Here is a 5,845-nt window from a genome sequence, read left to right on the forward strand (position 1 = left end):
TGAAAATGGAGATAATAATATTTATTTCACATGGTTGCTCTAAGGACTGAATGAAATAATATACGCATAAAGTACATAAAAATTATGCCTGGCACATTAATAAGTACAAGATGTGTTAATGCTGCTGCTATAACTACCATTAAATAATGCTAGGCAAAACACCAAAGAGTGTACACACACAATACAGCTTTATAAAACTGCAGACAAATGTACTCATTGAGAGATAAAGAGAAAAAGAGGAAGAGGAGAAAGCCTCTTTATTCCTGTAAATTTGCCTAATTTAATTATTAGTAATAACACTTATTGAGTATGCTAGGCTGTGCTAGACTCAGTGCTTAATATGATACAGACATTACTAAATTTCATTAAATCTAAGATAGTGTCAGTTGCAAAATGCACCATGTCATTTACTCTCCCCAACAACCCTATGAAATAGAGAGTTCCCCTATTACACATATGAGAAACTGTCACAGAGAGTTCAAATAATTTATCTAAAGTCACACAGGTAGTAAGTGGCCAAACCAGGTTTCAATCCCAGGTCTGTCCAACTCCAAAGCCCCTTGCACTAACCACCTAATCACAAACTTGGTGCTTCTCAAACTTTAACGGGCACAGAATCGAATTAAAGAACCACCTGGGGGCCTGGCATGGTGGCTCATGCCTGTAATCCTAGCACTCTGGGAGGCCAAGGTGGGCGGATCGCTTGAGCTCAGGAGCTTGAGACCAGCCTGGGCAACATGGCAAAGCCCCATCTCTACAAAAAAAAAAAAAAAAAAATACAAGAATTGGTCGGGCGCAGTAGCTCACGCCTGTAATCCCAGCACTTTGAGAGGCCAAGGCAGGCGGATCATGAGGTCAGGAGTTCGAGACCAGCCAGTTTGAGACCAGCCTGGCCAACACAGTGAAACCCCATCTCCACTAAAAATACAAAAAAAATTAGCTAGGCATGGTAGCATGCACCTATAATCCCCAGCTACTCAGGAGGCTGAGGCAGGAGAATTGCTTGAACCCGGGAGGCAGAGGTTGCAGTGAGCCAAGATCACGCCACTGCACTTCAGCCTGGGTGACAGAACAAGACTCTGCCTCGGACAAAAAAAAAAAACAAAACAAGAATTAGCCGGGCATGGTGGCACGAGCCTGTAGTCCCAGCTATTTGGGAGGCTGAGGTGGGAGGATCACCTGAGCCCGGGGAGATTGAGGCTGCAGTGAGCTATCATCACACCACTGCACTCCAGGCTGGGTGACAGAGTAAGACTCTGCCTCAAGAAAAAAAAAATCACCTGGGAATCTTGATAAAATTAAAATTGATTCAGGCCAGGCACAGTGGCTCACGCCTGTAATCCCAACACTTTGGGATGCCGAGGCGGGTGGATCATCTGAGGTCAGCAGTTCGAGACCAGTCTGGTCAACATGATAAAACCCCATCTCTATTAAAAATACAAAAAGTAGCCGGGTGTGGTGGCATGCACCTGTGGTCACAGCTACTCAGGAGGCTGAGGCACGAGAATCGCTTCAACCCGGGAGGTAGAGGTTGCAGTGAGCCAAGATCGCACCACTGCACTCCAGCCTGGGCGACAGAGCGAGACTCTCTCAAAAAAAAAAAAAAAGTTTATATATATATATATCTAACAAGCTATCAGATGCTGCTGGTCCTTGGACCACCACTGACTGCCAAGTTATGCTATTCTGCTTCTGATTACTACAACTCCTCCTCCTCCTGGATCACCACCTCCATCCTTGATCTCAGTGATCAGCTAATGAAAAAGATCTACTCCCAAATGACTGAGGAACCTCCTAATTAGTCCTTTGTTTCTCTGCTACTTTCGCTATTCCCTCCTCTCCCCTCCCAGATCCCACCCTCCTTTCTAAGGTAGGCTACATAAAGCTACCTAAGAGGAAGCTAACAGCATTCATAATGAATGGCTGTGGTATCTAAGGAAACTATGTCAACCTTGGATGATCTGGGGTAACAAGGTCTAACTCAAAACCCACTTCAACATTGTGACTCTGGAGAGAATGCTTCTGGAATAAACTGGAAACTATGGGTTATTTACTCTCATCATTTCTCCAAAGATAATGGGTGTGACCTTTCCCCACCCCCACTCTCAGCTTAGGTCTCTGAGCAACACAGGTAATTATGATCTGCCCACTTACTACTGAAACCGCTGATTTCAACTGGGTTTAGTCCTCACCTGCTCTACCTGCCCTACATTTTAGACATAGTTTTTGTTTGTGCTCTTAGCGCTTAACAGTACTACCAGCCGAGCGCAGTGGCTCACGCCTGTAATCCCAGCACTCTGGGAGGCTGAGGCAGGTGGATCATGAGGTCAGGAGTTCAAGACCAGCCTGGCCAAGATGGTGAAACCCCATCTCTACTAAAAATACAAAAAATTAGCCAGGCATGATGGTGGGCACCCGTAATCACAGCTACTCGGGAGGCTGAGGTAGAGAATTGCTTGAATCCAGGAGGCAGAGGTTGTAGTGAGCCGACATCACACCACTGTACTCCAGCCTGGGTGACAGAATAAGACTCCATCTCAGAAAAAAAAAAAAAAAAAGAATATCACCAAACACAGAAGTGGCTGTACTGTACAAGTATGTTACATAATCACCTTTCTATAGTTGTTCTGGATCCCTGGTTAAAAAGAAAGTCTGAAATGTGAATTATATACGATACAACTGAGTGGGAGTATGTGCAACACAGAATTTTTTTTTACTCAAGAGCGCTACAGACACAACCCCACTGCTCCATGGGGCTGTCTTAAGGTAAACAATTTTTGTAACTCTACTTGAGTAGTTCAAATCAGACCATTTTCAAGAGTAGTCTGATCTGGGAATCTTAAAGCAACCCAGACCACAAATCCAAAATTTTCCTGTGCCTTAAGGTAAAAGAGGGCCAAATGGAGTTAATCGGGCCTGGGTTCAAAACCCAGTTCAGTCACTTACTAGCTGTGTGACCCTCTGGGAAGTGATTTAGGTTCCTTAAGCCTCAGTTCCCTCATCTGTAAAATCTAGTAAGGTTACTGGACTATCATAGGATATCATTTATGACAATTAAATAAGACTGGCCTGGCGCGGTGGCTCACGCCTATAATCCTAGCACTTTGGGAGGCCAAGACGAGCGGACTACCTGAGGTCAGGAGTTCGAGACTAGCCTGGCCAAAATGGCGAAACCCCGTCTCTACTAAAAATATAAAAAGTTAGCCGGGAGTGGTGGCACGCGCCTAGTCCCAGCTACTCAGCTGGCTGAGGCACAAGAATCACTTGAACCCGGGAGGCGAAGTTGTAGTGAGCCGAGATAGGGCAACCGCACTCCAGACCAGGCGACAAAGCAAGACTCTGTCTCAAATAAATAAATAAATAAATAAATAAAATAAAATAAAATAAAATAAAACAAAATACCCGGCATATAGTAAGGACTCAATATATATCAGCTTCTTCCCTTTTGCTTCCCCCACCCCTTTTCATAGAGATAATACAGTTAAGTCCATAATACACATTAGTACCAAATCACATAAAGGAACTGTGATTAAGCATCGTTTTATTTAAATTTTTTTAAAACCCACTTACCTGGTAAGGAGATATGGCTTTAGCTTGAGCAAGTTATTGTGCCTTTCCATGCCTCTTTTCCTTATGGGGAACAAGAGTGAACTAACTTAACATTTCCAATTCATTCATTCAATATTGATTGGAGCAGCTACTTTATACCAGACACTCTTCTAGGTGCTAGGGAAATTAGTTAATACACAAATAAAAACCTCTATTCTTAAGAAGTTTGCATTCTAGTGCTCACTTAAGCAACACATATACTAAAATTGGAACAACAGAGAGGTTAGGGAGGCCCCTGCACAAGGATGACACACAAATTCGTGAAGTGTTCCACATTTTTAAAAAACAGTTAGAATAAGACCTACTATTTGATAGCACAAAAGGGTGACTATAGTCAATAATAACTTAATTATACATTTTAAAATAACTTAGAGTGTAATTAGATTGTTTGCAACACAAAGATAAATGCTTGAGGGGATAGACACCCCATTCTCCATGATGTGCTTATTTCACATTGCATGCCTGTATCAAAACATCTCATGTACCTCATAAATACATACACCTATTATGTACCCACACAAAATTTAAAAACAAATTTTTAAAAGAAGTTTGCATTGTTGGCCGGGTGTGGTGGCTCACACCTGTAATCCCAGCACTTTGGGAGGCCAAGGCGGGCAGATCACGAGGTCAGGAGTTCGAGACCTGCCTGGCCAACATGGTGAAACCCTGTGTCTACTAAAATACACAAATTAGCCAAGTGTGGTGGCGCACACCTGTAATCCTAGCCACTCGGGAGGCTGAGGCAGGAGAATCTCTTGAACCCAGAATGCAGAGGTTGCAGTGAGCAGAGACAGCGCCACTGCACTCCAGCCTGGCCAAGAGTGAGACTCAGTCTCACTCTTGTAGTAGGAAGACTCAGGCAACAACCAAAATAATTAAAATATGTTACATGATAACAGGGAGTTCCAGGAGCCAGGTGAAGTAGAATTATAACATTCCAAAGGGGAAAGTGAATTTGAGAAACAGAGGTTAAAGGCTTATGCAGTTTTAAAATTCTATGAAATAGAAATTAGAAAATGGTATAAAGAGGCTTTATTGGCCAGGTGCGGTGGCTCACGCCTGTAATCCCAGCACTTTCGGAGGCCAAGACAGGTGGATCACCTGAGATCAGAAGTTCAAGACCAGCCTGACCAATATGGAGAAACCCCGTCTCTACTAAAAAATACAAAATTAGCCAAGCGTGGTGCCGCATGTCTGTAATCCCAGCTACTCAGGAGGCTGAGGCAGTAGAATCGCTTGAACCTGGGAGGCAGAGGTTGCTGTGAGCCGAGATCACGCCATTGCACTTCTTCAGCCTGGGCAACAAGAGCAAAACTCCGTCTCAAAAAAAAAAAAAAAAAAAAAAAGGCTTTATTCTATTCTGCACAATTACAATTCTCCATCTGATAGCAACACTTTAAACTATGAAATGGACAGAATATATATTTAGTATACACAAAGCATTCAGTATTTAGAATTTCTCCACTGGATGGACGGGAAAAGCATTCACTAAAATCGGGAACATAGAAGAAGAGGCAGGTCCAGGAGCAGGGAGGGGGACAACAATGCCCCTTTTGGACATATCACGTATGCAACATCTGTGGGACAACCACATGGAAAGAAACATTGTGAAAGGTGCTGGAAGTTGCTGAAAACACTAAGAAATAAAACAACCAGCATCATTTGCAAAGTAGCTCAATTCATGAAGTGCATCATATGCATCTCATCAGACACAATCTAGACCTTCAAAAAGATCACAATACAGCTGGGAAGTTCAAACAAATACACACAAAAAGTAACAACAACAACAACAACAACAAACTAAGAAATGTTATAATGGAGTTTTGGCTTAAGGAATTACAAGAATTACAATTATAACACTTGTTTGTTTTTCTGGTTTTTTTTTTTTTTTTTTGAGACGGAGTTTCGCTCTTGTTGCCCAGGCTAGAGTGCAATGGTGCGATCTCGGCTCACCGCAACCTCCGCCTCCCAGGTTCAAGCGATTCTCCTGCCTCAGCCTCCCAAGTAGCTGGGATTACAGGCATGCGCCACCACACCAGCTAATTTTGTATTTTTAGTACAGACGGGGTTTCTCCATGTTGGTCCCGCTGGTCTAGAACTCCTGATCTCAGGTGATCTGCCCGCCTTGGCCTCCCAAAGTGCTGGGATTACAGGTGTGAGCCACCGTGGCCTATAACACTTGTTATATTTAAAGACCACAATGAAATCACCATTTAGTTTTCCAATTTCTAGAACT

At 43.2% G+C, this 5,845-nt stretch overlaps 1 non-coding gene across 1 annotated transcript; it reads left to right on the forward strand.

Annotated features, from left to right (window-relative positions):
- The first annotated feature begins 3,785 nt into the window (after positions 1 to 3,785).
- Positions 3,786 to 3,889, forward strand: LOC115932208 (U6 spliceosomal RNA). Its single transcript, XR_004068525.1, has one exon. It is a non-coding gene; the product is annotated as a U6 spliceosomal RNA (small nuclear RNA).
- Positions 3,890 to 5,845: the final 1,956 nt, after the last annotated feature.

The sequence above is a fragment of the Gorilla gorilla genome, chromosome 1, assembly GCF_029281585.2.
Source record: "Gorilla gorilla gorilla isolate KB3781 chromosome 1, NHGRI_mGorGor1-v2.1_pri, whole genome shotgun sequence".
Taxonomy (NCBI): domain Eukaryota; kingdom Metazoa; phylum Chordata; class Mammalia; order Primates; family Hominidae; genus Gorilla; species Gorilla gorilla.